This window comes from Hoplias malabaricus, unplaced genomic scaffold (genome assembly GCF_029633855.1).
Source record: "Hoplias malabaricus isolate fHopMal1 unplaced genomic scaffold, fHopMal1.hap1 scaffold_174, whole genome shotgun sequence".
NCBI classification, from domain to species: Eukaryota; Metazoa; Chordata; class Actinopteri; order Characiformes; family Erythrinidae; genus Hoplias; species Hoplias malabaricus.
In genome coordinates, this window is record NW_027101065.1 from 61,945 (window position 1) to 78,517 (window position 16,573).

The window sequence follows — 16,573 nt, forward strand, 5'->3', positions numbered from 1 at the left end:
GCTCTCCTATGATTGTAGAACGAGTACATCTGGCAAAAGCCTAGCCCTAGCCCCTGAACTTAATCCTATCTCCTTCCTTTCAGACGTGGCTGAAAACGGTGTCCCTGGTGGTCTAGTGGCTAGGATTCGGCGCTCTCACCGCCGCGGCCCGGGTTCGATTCCCGCTCAGGGAAGCGTGTGCTTTCTTGCACACCAAGTCCACTACAAGACTCTGGAAGCCCCCCACCCAAATGCTGTGTAGGTTAAAGGAATGTAAAGCGTCCTCCTTCTGCTACTTCCTTTTTTGCCAAACTTCTAAACGACACGTTGCTGCCTCATTCACCACCTCCACACACCCACACCAGCGTGGCTTTATGCTTTCAAGTCTGCAAGTCTTTTAGGGAGGCAAGATAATGTTTGAGAAATTTGAATGGAACAGTGTAAATGATCCGTCACTGCCTTCAGCAGATTGCACTCTGGCATGCCAGCGCATCTGCAGGCAGGCACCTGGCCATGATATCCGGCAGTGGCGCGAGGGAAAAGAAAAGTCTTCTTCGAGCCGGATTTGAACCCGCGACCTAAGGATTGCCTTATTAACAACTACAGTCCTCCGCTCTACCAACTGAGCTATCAAAGGCGCTAGCCTAAAGAGTTGGACTGAAAACTGACAAGTGCATTTAGGACAGACTCGGATGCTCTCCTATGATTGTAGAACGAGTACATCTGGCAAATGCCTAGCCCTAGCCCCTGAACTTAATCCTATCTCCTTCCTTTCAGACGTGGCTGAAAACGGTGTCCCTGGTGGTCTAGTGGCTAGGATTCGGCGCTCTCTCAGCCGCGGCCTGGGTTCGATTCCCGGTCAGGGAAGCGTGTGCTTTCTTGCACACCAAGTCCACTACAAGACTCTGGAAGCCCCCCACCCACATGCTGTGTAGGTTAAAGGAATGTAAAGCGTCCTCCTTCTGCTACTTCCTTTTTTGCCAAACTTCTAAACGACACGTTGCTGCCTCATTCACCACCTCCACACACCCACACCAGCGTGGCTTTATGCTTTCAAGTCTGCAAGTCTTTTAGGGAGGCAAGATAAAGTTTGAGAAATTTGAATGGAACAGTGTAAATGATCCGTCACTGCCTTCAGCAGATTGCACTCTGGCATGCCAGCGCATCTGCAGGCAGGCACCTGGCCATGATATCCGGCAGTGGCGCGAGGGAAAAGAAAAGTCTTCTTCGAGCCGGATTTGAACCCGCGACCTAAGGATTGCCTTATTAACAACTACAGTCCTCCGCTCTACCAACTGAGCTATCAAAGGCGCTAGCCTAAAGAGTTGGACTGAAAACTGACAAGTGCATTTAGGACAGACTCGGATGCTCTCCTATGATTGTAGAACGAGTACATCTGGCAAAAGCCTAGCCCTAGCCCCTGAACTTAATCCTATCTCCTTCCTTTCAGAGGTGGCTGAAAACGGTGTCCCTGGTGGTCTAGTGGCTAGGATTCGGCGCTCTCACCGCCGCGGCCCGGGTTAGATTCCCGCTCAGGGAAGCGTGTGCTTTCTTGCACACCAAGTCCACTACAAGACTCTGGAAGCCCCCCACCCACATGCTGTGTAGGTTAAAGGAATGTAAAGCGTCCTCCTTCTGCTACTTCCTTTTTTGCCAAACTTCTAAACGACACGTTGCTGCCTCATTCACCACCTCCACACACCCACACCAGCGTGGCTTTATGCTTTCAAGTCTGCAAGTCTTTTAGGGAGGCAAGATAATGTTTGAGAAATTTGAATGGAACAGTGTAAATGATCCGTCACTGCCTTCAGCAGATTGCACTCTGGCATGCCAGCGCATCTGCAGGCAGGCACCTGGCCATGATATCCGGCAGTGGCGCGAGGGAAAAGAAAAGTCTTCTTCGAGCCGGATTTGAACCCGCGACCTAAGGATTGCCTTATTAACAACTACAGTCCTCCGCTCTACCAACTGAGCTATCAAAGGTGCTAGCCTAAAGAGTTGGACTGAAAACTGACAAGTGCATTTAGGACAGACTCGGATGCTCTCCTATGATTGTAGAACGAGTACATCTGGCAAAAGCCTAGCCCTAGCCCCTGAACTTAATCCTATCTCCTTCCTTTCAGAGGGGGCTGAAAACGGTGTCCCTGTTGGTCTAGTGGCTAGGATTCGGCGCTCTCACCGCCGCGGCCCGGGTTCGATTCCCACTCAGGGAAGCGTGTGCTTTCTTGCACACCAAGTCCACTACAAGACTCTGGAAGCCCCCCACCCACATGCTGTGTAGGTTAAAGGAATGTAAAGCGTCCTCCTTCTGCTACTTCCTTTTTTGCCAAACTTCTAAACGACACGTTGCTGCCTCATTCACCACCTCCACACACCCACACCAGCGTGGCTTTATGCTTTCAAGTCTGCAAGTCTTTTAGGGAGGCAAGATAATGTTTGAGAAATTTGAATGGAACAGTGTAAATGATCCGTCACTGCCTTCAGCAGATTGCACTCTGGCATGCCAGCGCATCTGCAGGCAGGCACCTGGCCATGATATCCGGCAGTGGCGCGAGGGAAAAGAAAAGTCTTCTTCGAGCCGGATTTGAACCCGCGACCTAAGGATTGCCTTATTAACAACTACAGTCCTCCGCTCTACCAACTGAGCTATCAAAGGCGCTAGCCTAAAGAGTTGGACTGAAAACTGACAAGTGCATTTAGGACAGACTCGGATGCTCTCCTATGATTGTAGAACGAGTACATCTGGCAAAAGCCTAGCCCTAGCCCCTGAACTTAATCCTATCTCCTTCCTTTCAGAGGTGGCTGAAAACGGTGTCCCTGGTGGTCTAGTGGCTAGGATTCGGCGCTCTCACCGCCGCGGCCCGGGTTAGATTCCCGCTCAGGGAAGCGTGTGCTTTCTTGCACACCAAGTCCACTACAAGACTCTGGAAGCCCCCCACCCACATGCTGTGTAGGTTAAAGGAATGTAAAGCGTCCTCCTTCTGCTACTTCCTTTTTTGCCAAACTTCTAAACGACACGTTGCTGCCTCATTCACCACCTCCACACACCCACACCAGCGTGGCTTTATGCTTTCAAGTCTGCAAGTCTTTTAGGGAGGCAAGATAATGTTTGAGAAATTTGAATGGAACAGTGTAAATGATCCGTCACTGCCTTCAGCAGATTGCACTCTGGCATGCCAGCGCATCTGCAGGCAGGCACCTGGCCATGATATCCGGCAGTGGCGCGAGGGAAAAGAAAAGTCTTCTTCGAGCCGGATTTGAACCCGCGACCTAAGGATTGCCTTATTAACAACTACAGTCCTCCGCTCTACCAACTGAGCTATCAAAGGCGCTAGCCTAAAGAGTTGGACTGAAAACTGACAAGTGCATTTAGGACAGACTCGGATGCTCTCCTATGATTGTAGAACGAGTACATCTGGCAAAAGCCTAGCCCTAGCCCCTGAACTTAATCCTATCTCCTTCCTTTCAGACGTGGCTGAAAACGGTGTCCCTGGTGGTCTAGTGGCTAGGATTCGGCGCTCTCACCGCCGCGGCCCGGGTTCGATTCCCGCTCAGGGAAGCGTGTGCTTTCTTGCACACCAAGTCCACTACAAGACTCTGGAAGCCCCCCACCCACATGCTGTGTAGGTTAAAGGAATGTAAAGCGTCCTCCTTCTGCTACTTCCTTTTTTGCCAAACTTCTAAACGACACGTTGCTGCCTCATTCACCACCTCCACACACCCACACCAGCGTGGCTTTATGCTTTCAAGTCTGCAAGTCTTTTAGGGAGGCAAGATAATGTTTGAGAAATTTGAATGGAACAGTGTAAATGATCCGTCACTGCCTTCAGCAGATTGCACTCTGGCATGCCAGCGCATCTGCAGGCAGGCACCTGGCCATGATATCCGGCAGTGGCGCGAGGGAAAAGAAAAGTCTTCTTCGAGCCGGATTTGAACCCGCGACCTAAGGATTGCCTTATTAACAACTACAGTCCTCCGCTCTACCAACTGAGCTATCAAAGGCGCTAGCCTAAAGAGTTGGACTGAAAACTGACAAGTGCATTTAGGACAGACTCGGATGCTCTCCTATGATTGTAGAACGAGTACATCTGGCAAATGCCTAGCCCTAGCCCCTGAACTTAATCCTATCTCCTTCCTTTCAGACGTGGCTGAAAACGGTGTCCCTGGTGGTCTAGTGGCTAGGATTCGGCGCTCTCTCAGCCACGGCCTGGGTTCGATTCCCGGTCAGGGAAGCGTGTGCTTTCTTGCACACCAAGTCCACTACAAGACTCTGGAAGCCCCCCACCCACATGCTGTGTAGGTTAAAGGAATGTAAAGCGTCCTCCTTCTGCTACTTCCTTTTTTGCCAAACTTCTAAACGACACGTTGCTGCCTCATTCACCACCTCCACACACCCACACCAGCGTGGCTTTATGCTTTCAAGTCTGCAAGTCTTTTAGGGAGGCAAGATAATGTTTGAGAAATTTGAATGGAACAGTGTAAATGATCCGTCACTGCCTTCAGCAGATTGCACTCTGGCATGCCAGCGCATCTGCAGGCAGGCACCTGGCCATGATATCCGGCAGTGGCGCGAGGGAAAAGAAAAGTCTTCTTCGAGCCGGATTTGAACCCGCGACCTAAGGATTGCCTTATTAACAACTACAGTCCTCCACTCTACCAACTGAGCTATCAAAGGCGCTAGCCTAAAGAGTTGGACTGAAAACTGACAAGTGCATTTAGGACAGACTCGGATGCTCTCCTATGATTGTAGAACGAGTACATCTGGCAAAAGCCTAGCCCTAGCCCCTGAACTTAATCCTATCTCCTTCCTTTCAGACGTGGCTGAAAACGGTGTCCCTGGTGGTCTAGTGGCTAGGATTCGGCGCTCTCACCGCCGCGGCCCGGGTTAGATTCCCGCTCAGGGAAGCGTGTGCTTTCTTGCACACCAAGTCCACTACAAGACTCTGGAAGCCCCCCACCCACATGCTGTGTAGGTTAAAGGAATGTAAAGCGTCCTCCTTCTGCTACTTCCTTTTTTGCCAAACTTCTAAACGACACGTTGCTGCCTCATTCACCACCTCCACACACCCACACCAGCGTGGCTTTATGCTTTCAAGTCTGCAAGTCTTTTAGGGAGGCAAGATAATGTTTGAGAAATTTGAATGGAACAGTGTAAATGATCCGTCACTGCCTTCAGCAGATTGCACTCTGGCATGCCAGCGCATCTGCAGGCAGGCACCTGGCCATGATATCCGGCAGTGGCGCGAGGGAAAAGAAAAGTCTTCTTCGAGCCGGATTTGAACCCGCGACCTAAGGATTGCCTTATTAACAACTACAGTCCTCCGCTCTACCAACTGAGCTATCAAAGGTGCTAGCCTAAAGAGTTGGACTGAAAACTGACAAGTGCATTTAGGACAGACTCGGATGCTCTCCTATGATTGTAGAACGAGTACATCTGGCAAAAGCCTAGCCCTAGCCCCTGAACTTAATCCTATCTCCTTCCTTTCAGAGGGGGCTGAAAACGGTGTCCCTGTTGGTCTAGTGGCTAGGATTCGGCGCTCTCACCGCCGCGGCCCGGGTTCGATTCCCGCTCAGGGAAGCGTGTGCTTTCTTGCACACCAAGTCCACTACAAGACTCTGGAAGCCCCCCACCCACATGCTGTGTAGGTTAAAGGAATGTAAAGCGTCCTCCTTCTGCTACTTCCTTTTTTGCCAAACTTCTAAACGACACGTTGCTGCCTCATTCACCACCTCCACACACCCACACCAGCGTGGCTTTATGCTTTCAAGTCTGCAAGTCTTTTAGGGAGGCAAGATAATGTTTGAGAAATTTGAATGGAACAGTGTAAATGATCCGTCACTGCCTTCAGCAGATTGCACTCTGGCATGCCAGCGCATCTGCAGGCAGGCACCTGGCCATGATATCCGGCAGTGGCGCGAGGGAAAAGAAAAGTCTTCTTCGAGCCGGATTTGAACCCGCGACCTAAGGATTGCCTTATTAACAACTACAGTCCTCCGCTCTACCAACTGAGCTATCAAAGGCGCTAGCCTAAAGAGTTGGACTGAAAACTGACAAGTGCATTTAGGACAGACTCGGATGCTCTCCTATGATTGTAGAACGAGTACATCTGGCAAAAGCCTAGCCCTAGCCCCTGAACTTAATCCTATCTCCTTCCTTTCAGAGGTGGCTGAAAACGGTGTCCCTGGTGGTCTAGTGGCTAGGATTCGGCGCTCTCACCGCCGTGGCCCGGGTTAGATTCCCGCTCAGGGAAGCGTGTGCTTTCTTGCACACCAAGTCCACTACAAGACTCTGGAAGCCCCCCACCCACATGCTGTGTAGGTTAAAGGAATGTAAAGCGTCCTCCTTCTGCTACTTCCTTTTTTGCCAAACTTCTAAACGACACGTTGCTGCCTCATTCACCACCTCCACACACCCACACCAGCGTGGCTTTATGCTTTCAAGTCTGCAAGTCTTTTAGGGAGGCAAGATAATGTTTGAGAAATTTGAATGGAACAGTGTAAATGATCCGTCACTGCCTTCAGCAGATTGCACTCTGGCATGCCAGCGCATCTGCAGGCAGGCACCTGGCCATGATATCCGGCAGTGGCGCGAGGGAAAAGAAAAGTCTTCTTCGAGCCGGATTTGAACCCGCGACCTAAGGATTGCCTTATTAACAACTACAGTCCTCCGCTCTACCAACTGAGCTATCAAAGGCGCTAGCCTAAAGAGTTGGACTGAAAACTGACAAGTGCATTTAGGACAGACTCGGATGCTCTCCTATGATTGTAGAACGAGTACATCTGGCAAAAGCCTAGCCCTAGCCCCTGAACTTAATCCTATCTCCTTCCTTTCAGAGGTGGCTGAAAACGGTGTCCCTGGTGGTCTAGTGGCTAGGATTCGGCGCTTTCACCGCCGCGGCCCGGGTTCGATTCCCGCTCAGGGAAGCGTGTGCTTTCTTGCACACCAAGTCCACTACAAGACTCTGGAAGCCCCCCACCCACATGCTGTGTAGGTTAAAGGAATGTAAAGCGTCCTCCTTCTGCTACTTCCTTTTTTGCCAAACTTCTAAACGACACGTTGCTGCCTCATTCACCACCTCCACACACCCACACCAGCGTGGCTTTATGCTTTCAAGTCTGCAAGTCTTTTAGGGAGGCAAGATAATGTTTGAGAAATTTGAATGGAACAGTGTAAATGATCCGTCACTGCCTTCAGCAGATTGCACTCTGGCATGCCAGCGCATCTGCAGGCAGGCACCTGGCCATGATATCCGGCAGTGGCGCGAGGGAAAAGAAAAGTCTTCTTCGAGCCGGATTTGAACCCGCGACCTAAGGATTGCCTTATTAACAACTACAGTCCTCCGCTCTACCAACTGAGCTATCAAAGGCGCTAGCCTAAAGAGTTGGACTGAATACTGACAAGTGCATTTAGGACAGACTCGGATGCTCTCCTATGATTGTAGAACGAGTACATCTGGCAAAAGCCTAGCCCTAGCCCCTGAACTTAATCCTATCTCCTTCCTTTCAGAGGTGGCTGAAAACGGTGTCCCTGGTGGTCTAGTGGCTAGGATTCGGCGCTTTCACCGCCGCGGCCCGGGTTCGATTCCCGCTCAGGGAAGCGTGTGCTTTCTTGCACACCAAGTCCACTACAAGACTCTGGAAGCCCCCCACCCACATGCTGTGTAGGTTAAAGGAATGTAAAGCGTCCTCCTTCTGCTACTTCCTTTTTTGCCAAACTTCTAAACGACACGTTGCTGCCTCATTCACCACCTCCACACACCCACACCAGCGTGGCTTTATGCTTTCAAGTCTGCAAGTCTTTTAGGGAGGCAAGATAATGTTTGAGAAATTTGAATGGAACAGTGTAAATGATCCGTCACTGCCTTCAGCAGATTGCACTCTGGCATGCCAGCGCATCTGCAGGCAGGCACCTGGCCATGATATCCGGCAGTGGCGCGAGGGAAAAGAAAAGTCTTCTTCGAGCCGGATTTGAACCCGCGACCTAAGGATTGCCTTATTAACAACTACAGTCCTCCGCTCTACCAACTGAGCTATCAAAGGCGCTAGCCTAAAGAGTTGGACTGAATACTGACAAGTGCATTTAGGACAGACTCGGATGCTCTCCTATGATTGTAGAACGAGTACATCTGGCAAAAGCCTAGCCCTAGCCCCTGAACTTAATCCTATCTCCTTCCTTTCAGAGGTGGCTGAAAACGGTGTCCCTGGTGGTCTAGTGGCTAGGATTCGGCGCTCTCACCGCCGCGGCCCGGGTTAGATTCCCGCTCAGGGAAGCGTGTGCTTTCTTGCACACCAAGTCCACTACAAGACTCTGGAAGCCCCCCACCCACATGCTGTGTAGGTTAAAGGAATGTAAAGCGTCCTCCTTCTGCTACTTCCTTTTTTGCCAAACTTCTAAACGACACGTTGCTGCCTCATTCACCACCTCCACACACCCACACCAGCGTGGCTTTATGCTTTCAAGTCTGCAAGTCTTTTAGGGAGGCAAGATAATGTTTGAGAAATTTGAATGGAACAGTGTAAATGATCCGTCACTGCCTTCAGCAGATTGCACTCTGGCATGCCAGCGCATCTGCAGGCAGGCACCTGGCCATGATATCCGGCAGTGGCGCGAGGGAAAAGAAAAGTCTTCTTCGAGCCGGATTTGAACCCGCGACCTAAGGATTGCCTTATTAACAACTACAGTCCTCCGCTCTACCAACTGAGCTATCAAAGGCGCTAGCCTAAAGAGTTGGACTGAAAACTGACAAGTGCATTTAGGACAGACTCGGATGCTCTCCTATGATTGTAGAACGAGTACATCTGGCAAAAGCCTAGCCCTAGCCCCTGAACTTAATCCTATCTCCTTCCTTTCAGACGTGGCTGAAAACGGTGTCCCTGGTGGTCTAGTGGCTAGGATTCGGCGCTCTCACCGCCGCGGCCCGGGTTCGATTCCCGCTCAGGGAAGCGTGTGCTTTCTTGCACACCAAGTCCACTACAAGACTCTGGAAGCCCCCCACCCACATGCTGTGTAGGTTAAAGGAATGTAAAGCGTCCTCCTTCTGCTACTTCCTTTTTTGCCAAACTTCTAAACGACACGTTGCTGCCTCATTCACCACCTCCACACACCCACACCAGCGTGGCTTTATGCTTTCAAGTCTGCAAGTCTTTTAGGGAGGCAAGATAATGTTTGAGAAATTTGAATGGAACAGTGTAAATGATCCGTCACTGCCTTCAGCAGATTGCACTCTGGCATGCCAGCGCATCTGCAGGCAGGCACCTGGCCATGATATCCGGCAGTGGCGCGAGGGAAAAGAAAAGTCTTCTTCGAGCCGGATTTGAACCCGCGACCTAAGGATTGCCTTATTAACAACTACAGTCCTCCGCTCTACCAACTGAGCTATCAAAGGCGCTAGCCTAAAGAGTTGGACTGAAAACTGACAAGTGCATTTAGGACAGACTCGGATGCTCTCCTATGATTGTAGAACGAGTACATCTGGCAAATGCCTAGCCCTAGCCCCTGAACTTAATCCTATCTCCTTCCTTTCAGACGTGGCTGAAAACGGTGTCCCTGGTGGTCTAGTGGCTAGGATTCGGCGCTCTCTCAGCCGCGGCCTGGGTTCGATTCCCGGTCAGGGAAGCGTGTGCTTTCTTGCACACCAAGTCCACTACAAGACTCTGGAAGCCCCCCACCCACATGCTGTGTAGGTTAAAGGAATGTAAAGCGTCCTCCTTCTGCTACTTCCTTTTTTGCCAAACTTCTAAACGACACGTTGCTGCCTCATTCACCACCTCCACACACCCACACCAGCGTGGCTTTATGCTTTCAAGTCTGCAAGTCTTTTAGGGAGGCAAGATAATGTTTGAGAAATTTGAATGGAACAGTGTAAATGATCCGTCACTGCCTTCAGCAGATTGCACTCTGGCATGCCAGCGCATCTGCAGGCAGGCACCTGGCCATGATATCCGGCAGTGGCGCGAGGGAAAAGAAAAGTCTTCTTCGAGCCGGATTTGAACCCGCGACCTAAGGATTGCCTTATTAACAACTACAGTCCTCCACTCTACCAACTGAGCTATCAAAGGCGCTAGCCTAAAGAGTTGGACTGAAAACTGACAAGTGCATTTAGGACAGACTCGGATGCTCTCCTATGATTGTAGAACGAGTACATCTGGCAAAAGCCTAGCCCTAGCCCCTGAACTTAATCCTATCTCCTTCCTTTCAGACGTGGCTGAAAACGGTGTCCCTGGTGGTCTAGTGGCTAGGATTCGGCGCTCTCACCGCCGCGGCCCGGGTTAGATTCCCGCTCAGGGAAGCGTGTGCTTTCTTGCACACCAAGTCCACTACAAGACTCTGGAAGCCCCCCACCCACATGCTGTGTAGGTTAAAGGAATGTAAAGCGTCCTCCTTCTGCTACTTCCTTTTTTGCCAAACTTCTAAACGACACGTTGCTGCCTCATTCACCACCTCCACACACCCACACCAGCGTGGCTTTATGCTTTCAAGTCTGCAAGTCTTTTAGGGAGGCAAGATAATGTTTGAGAAATTTGAATGGAACAGTGTAAATGATCCGTCACTGCCTTCAGCAGATTGCACTCTGGCATGCCAGCGCATCTGCAGGCAGGCACCTGGCCATGATATCCGGCAGTGGCGCGAGGGAAAAGAAAAGTCTTCTTCGAGCTGGATTTGAACCCGCGACCTAAGGATTGCCTTATTAACAACTACAGTCCTCCGCTCTACCAACTGAGCTATCAAAGGCGCTAGCCTAAAGAGTTGGACTGAAAACTGACAAGTGCATTTAGGACAGACTCGGATGCTCTCCTATGATTGTAGAACGAGTACATCTGGCAAATGCCTAGCCCTAGCCCCTGAACTTAATCCTATCTCCTTCCTTTCAGACGTGGCTGAAAACGGTGTCCCTGGTGGTCTAGTGGCTAGGATTCGGCGCTCTCTCAGCCGCGGCCTGGGTTCGATTCCCGGTCAGGGAAGCGTGTGCTTTCTTGCACACCAAGTCCACTACAAGACTCTGGAAGCCCCCCACCCACATGCTGTGTAGGTTAAAGGAATGTAAAGCGTCCTCCTTCTGCTACTTCCTTTTTTGCCAAACTTCTAAACGACACGTTGCTGCCTCATTCACCACCTCCACACACCCACACCAGCGTGGCTTTATGCTTTCAAGTCTGCAAGTCTTTTAGGGAGGCAAGATAAAGTTTGAGAAATTTGAATGGAACAGTGTAAATGATCCGTCACTGCCTTCAGCATATTGCACTCTGGCATGCCAGCGCATCTGCAGGCAGGCACCTGGCCATGATATCCGGCAGTGGCGCGAGGGAAAAGAAAAGTCTTCTTCGAGCCGGATTTGAACCCGCGACCTAAGGATTGCCTTATTAACAACTACAGTCCTCCGCTCTACCAACTGAGCTATCAAAGGTGCTAGCCTAAAGAGTTGGACTGAAAACTGACAAGTGCATTTAGGACAGACTCGGATGCTCTCCTATGATTGTAGAACGAGTACATCTGGCAAAAGCCTAGCCCTAGCCCCTGAACTTAATCCTATCTCCTTCCTTTCAGAGGTGGCTGAAAACGGTGTCCCTGGTGGTCTAGTGGCTAGGATTCGGCGCTCTCACCGCCGCGGCCCGGGTTCGATTCCCGCTCAGGGAAGCGTGTGCTTTCTTGCACACCAAGTCCACTACAAGACTCTGGAAGCCCCCCACCCACATGCTGTGTAGGTTAAAGGAATGTAAAGCGTCCTCCTTCTGCTACTTCCTTTTTTGCCAAACTTCGAAACGACACGTTGCTGCCTCATTCACCACCTCCACACACCCACACCAGCGTGGCTTTATGCTTTCAAGTCTGCAAGTCTTTTAGGGAGGCAAGATAATGTTTGAGAAATTTGAATGGAACAGTGTAAATGATCCGTCACTGCCTTCAGCAGATTGCACTCTGGCATGCCAGCGCATCTGCAGGCAGGCACCTGGCCATGATATCCGGCAGTGGCGCGAGGGAAAAGAAAAGTCTTCTTCGAGCCGGATTTGAACCCGCGACCTAAGGATTGCCTTATTAACAACTACAGTCCTCCGCTCTACCAACTGAGCTATCAAAGGCGCAAGCCTAAAGAGTTGGACTGAAAACTGACAAGTGCATTTAGGACAGACTCGGATGCTCTCCTATGATTGTAGAACGAGTACATCTGGCAAAAGCCTAGCCCTAGCCCCTGAACTTAATCCTATCTCCTTCCTTTCAGAGGTGGCTGAAAACGGTGTCCCTGGTGGTCTAGTGGCTAGGATTCGGCGCTCTCACCGCCGCGGCCCGGGTTAGATTCCCGCTCAGGGAAGCGTGGGCTTTCTTGCACACCAAGTCCACTACAAGACTCTGGAAGCCCCCCACCCACATGCTGTGTAGGTTAAAGGAATGTAAAGCGTCCTCCTTCTGCTACTTCCTTTTTTGCCAAACTTCTAAACGACACGTTGCTGCCTCATTCACCACCTCCACACACCCACACCAGCGTGGCTTTATGCTTTCAAGTCTGCAAGTCTTTTAGGGAGGCAAGATAATGTTTGAGAAATTTGAATGGAACAGTGTAAATGATCCGTCACTGCCTTCAGCAGATTGCACTCTGGCATGCCAGCGCATCTGCAGGCAGGCACCTGGCCATGATATCCGGCAGTGGCGCGAGGGAAAAGAAAAGTCTTCTTCGAGCCGGATTTGAACCCGCGACCTAAGGATTGCCTTATTAACAACTACAGTCCTCCGCTCTACCAACTGAGCTATCAAAGGCGCTAGCCTAAAGAGTTGGACTGAAAACTGACAAGTGCATTTAGGACAGACTCGGATGCTCTCCTATGATTGTAGAACGAGTACATCTGGCAAAAGCCTAGCCCTAGCCCTTGAACTTAATCCTATCTCCTTCCTTTCAGACGTGGCTGAAAACGGTGTCCCTGGTGGTCTAGTGGCTAGGATTCGGCGCTCTCACAGCCACGGCCCGGGTTCGATTCCCGCTCAGGGAAGCGTGTGCTTTCTTGCACACCAAGTCCACTACAAGACTCTGGAAGCCCCCCACCCACATGCTGTGTAGGTTAAAGGAATGTAAAGCGTCCTCCTTCTGCTACTTCCTTTTTTGCCAAACTTCTAAACGACACGTTGCTGCCTCATTCACCACCTCCACACACCCACACCAGCGTGGCTTTATGCTTTCAAGTCTGCAAGTCTTTTAGGGAGGCAAGATAATGTTTGAGAAATTTTAATGGAACAGTGTAAATGATCCGTCACTGCCTTCAGCAGATTGCACTCTGGCATGCCAGCGCATCTGCAGGCAGGCACCTGGCCATGATATCCCGCAGTGGCGCGAGGGAAAAGAAAAGTCTTCTTCGAGCCGGATTTGAACCCACGACCTAAGGATCGCCTTATTAACAACTACAGTCCTCCACTCTACCAACTGAGCTATCAAAGGCGCTAGCCTAAAGAGTTGGACTGAAAACTGACAAGTGCATTTAGGACAGACTCGGATGCTCTCCTATGATTGTAGAACGAGTACATCTGGCAAAAGCCTAGCCCTAGCCCCTGAACTTAATCCTATCTCCTTACTTTCAGACGTGGGTGAAAACGGTGTCCCTGGTGGTCTAGTGGCTAGGATTCGGCGCTCTCACCGCCGCGGCCCGGGTTAGATTCCCGCTCAGGGAAGCGTGTGCTTTCTTGCACACCAAGTCCACTACAAGACTCTGGAAGCCCCCCACCCACATGCTGTGTAGGTTAAAGGAATGTAAAGCGTCCTCCTTCTGCTACTTCCTTTTTTGCCAAACTTCTAAACGACACGTTGCTGCCTCATTCACCACCTCCACACACCCACACCAGCGTGGCTTTATGCTTTCAAGTCTGCAAGTCTTTTAGGGAGGCAAGATAATGTTTGAGAAATTTGAATGGAACAGTGTAAATGATCCGTCACTGCCTTCAGCAGATTGCACTCTGGCATGCCAGCGCATCTGCAGGCAGGCACCTGGCCATGATATCCGGCAGTGGCGCGAGGGAAAAGAAAAGTCTTCTTCGAGCTGGATTTGAACCCGCGACCTAAGGATTGCCTTATTAACAACTACAGTCCTCCGCTCTACCAACTGAGCTATCAAAGGCGCTAGCCTAAAGAGTTGGACTGAAAACTGACAAGTGCATTTAGGACAGACTCGGATGCTCTCCTATGATTGTAGAACGAGTACATCTGGCAAATGCCTAGCCCTAGCCCCTGAACTTAATCCTATCTCCTTCCTTTCAGACGTGGCTGAAAACGGTGTCCCTGGTGGTCTAGTGGCTAGGATTCGGCGCTCTCTCAGCCGCGGCCTGGGTTCGATTCCCGGTCAGGGAAGCGTGTGCTTTCTTGCACACCAAGTCCACTACAAGACTCTGGAAGCCCCCCACCCACATGCTGTGTAGGTTAAAGGAATGTAAAGCGTCCTCCTTCTGCTACTTCCTTTTTTGCCAAACTTCTAAACGACACGTTGCTGCCTCATTCACCACCTCCACACACCCACACCAGCGTGGCTTTATGCTTTCAAGTCTGCAAGTCTTTTAGGGAGGCAAGATAAAGTTTGAGAAATTTGAATGGAACAGTGTAAATGATCCGTCACTGCCTTCAGCATATTGCACTCTGGCATGCCAGCGCATCTGCAGGCAGGCACCTGGCCATGATATCCGGCAGTGGCGCGAGGGAAAAGAAAAGTCTTCTTCGAGCCGGATTTGAACCCGCGACCTAAGGATTGCCTTATTAACAACTACAGTCCTCCGCTCTACCAACTGAGCTATCAAAGGTGCTAGCCTAAAGAGTTGGACTGAAAACTGACAAGTGCATTTAGGACAGACTCGGATGCTCTCCTATGATTGTAGAACGAGTACATCTGGCAAAAGCCTAGCCCTAGCCCTTGAACTTAATCCTATCTCCTTCCTTTCAGACGTGGCTGAAAACGGTGTCCCTGGTGGTCTAGTGGCTAGGATTCGGCGCTCTCACAGCCACGGCCCGGGTTCGATTCCCGCTCAGGGAAGCGTGTGCTTTCTTGCACACCAAGTCCACTACAAGACTCTGGAAGCCCCCCACCCACATGCTGTGTAGGTTAAAGGAATGTAAAGCGTCCTCCTTCTGCTACTTCCTTTTTTGCCAAACTTCTAAACGACACGTTGCTGCCTCATTCACCACCTCCACACACCCACACCAGCGTGGCTTTATGCTTTCAAGTCTGCAAGTCTTTTAGGGAGGCAAGATAATGTTTGAGAAATTTTAATGGAACAGTGTAAATGATCCGTCACTGCCTTCAGCAGATTGCACTCTGGCATGCCAGCGCATCTGCAGGCAGGCACCTGGCCATGATATCCCGCAGTGGCGCGAGGGAAAAGAAAAGTCTTCTTCGAGCCGGATTTGAACCCACGACCTAAGGATCGCCTTATTAACAACTACAGTCCTCCGCTTTACCAACTGAGCTATCAAAGGTGCTAGCCTAAAGAGTTGGACTGAAAACTGACAAGTGCATTTAGGACAGACTCGGATGCTCTCCTATGATTGTAGAACGAGTACATCTGGCAAAAGCCTAGCCCTAGCCCCTGAACTTAATCCTATCTCCTTCCTTTCAGACGTGGCTGAAAACGGTGTCCCTGGTGGTCTAGTGGCTAGGATTCGGCGCTCTCACCGCCGCGGCCCGGGTTCGATTCCCGCTCAGGGAAGCGTGTGCTTTCTTGCACACCAAGTCCACTACAAGACTCTGGAAGCCCCCCACCCACATGCTGTGTAGGTTAAAGGAATGTAAAGCGTCCTCCTTCTGCTACTTCCTTTTTTGCCAAACTTCTAAACGACACGTTGCTGCCTCATTCACCACCTCCACACACCCACACCAGCGTGGCTTTATGCTTTCAAGTCTGCAAGTCTTTTAGGGAGGCAAGATAATGTTTGAGAAATTTGAATGGAACAGTGTAAATGATCCGTCACTGCCTTCAGCAGATTGCACTCTGGCATGCCAGCGCATCTGCAGGCAGGCACCTGGCCATGATATCCCGCAGTGGCGCGAGGGAAAAGAAAAGTCTTCTTCGAGCCGGATTTGAACCCGCGAGCTAAGGATCGCCTTAATAACAACGACAGTGCTCTGCTCTACCAACCGAGCTATCAAAGGTGCTAGCCTAAAGAGTTGGACTGAAAACTGACAAGTGCATTTAGGACAGACTCGGATGCTCTCCTATGATTGTAGAACGAGTACATCTGGCAAAAGCCTAGCCCTAGCCCCTGAACTTAATCCTATCTCCTTCCTTTCAGACGTGGCTGAAAACGGTGTCCCTGGTGGTCTAGTGGCTAGGATTCGGCGCTCTCACCGCCGCGGCCCGGGTTCGATTCCCGCTCAGGGAAGCGTGCGCTTTCTTGCACACCAAGTCCACTACAAGACTCTGGAAGCCCCCCACCCACATGCTGTGTAGGTTAAAGGAATGTAAAGCGTCATCCTTCTGCTACTTCCTTTTTTGCCAAACTTCTAAACGACACGTTGCTGCCTCATTCACCACCTCCACACACCCACACCAGCGTGGCTTTATGCTTTCAAGTCTGCAAGTCTTTTAGGGAGGCAAGATAATGTTTGAGAAATTTGAATGGAACAGTGT

At 50.7% G+C, this 16,573-nt stretch overlaps 2 non-coding genes across 2 annotated transcripts; both read left to right on the top strand.

Annotated features, from left to right (window-relative positions):
• The first annotated feature begins 6,831 nt into the window (after window positions 1-6,831).
• On the top strand, window positions 6,832-6,903 carry trnae-uuc (transfer RNA glutamic acid (anticodon UUC)). The gene has a single exon. It is a non-coding gene; the product is annotated as a tRNA-Glu (tRNA).
• Window positions 6,904-7,504: 601 nt separating this feature from the next.
• trnae-uuc (transfer RNA glutamic acid (anticodon UUC)) lies at window positions 7,505-7,576 on the top strand. The gene has a single exon. It is a non-coding gene; the product is annotated as a tRNA-Glu (tRNA).
• Window positions 7,577-16,573: the final 8,997 nt, after the last annotated feature.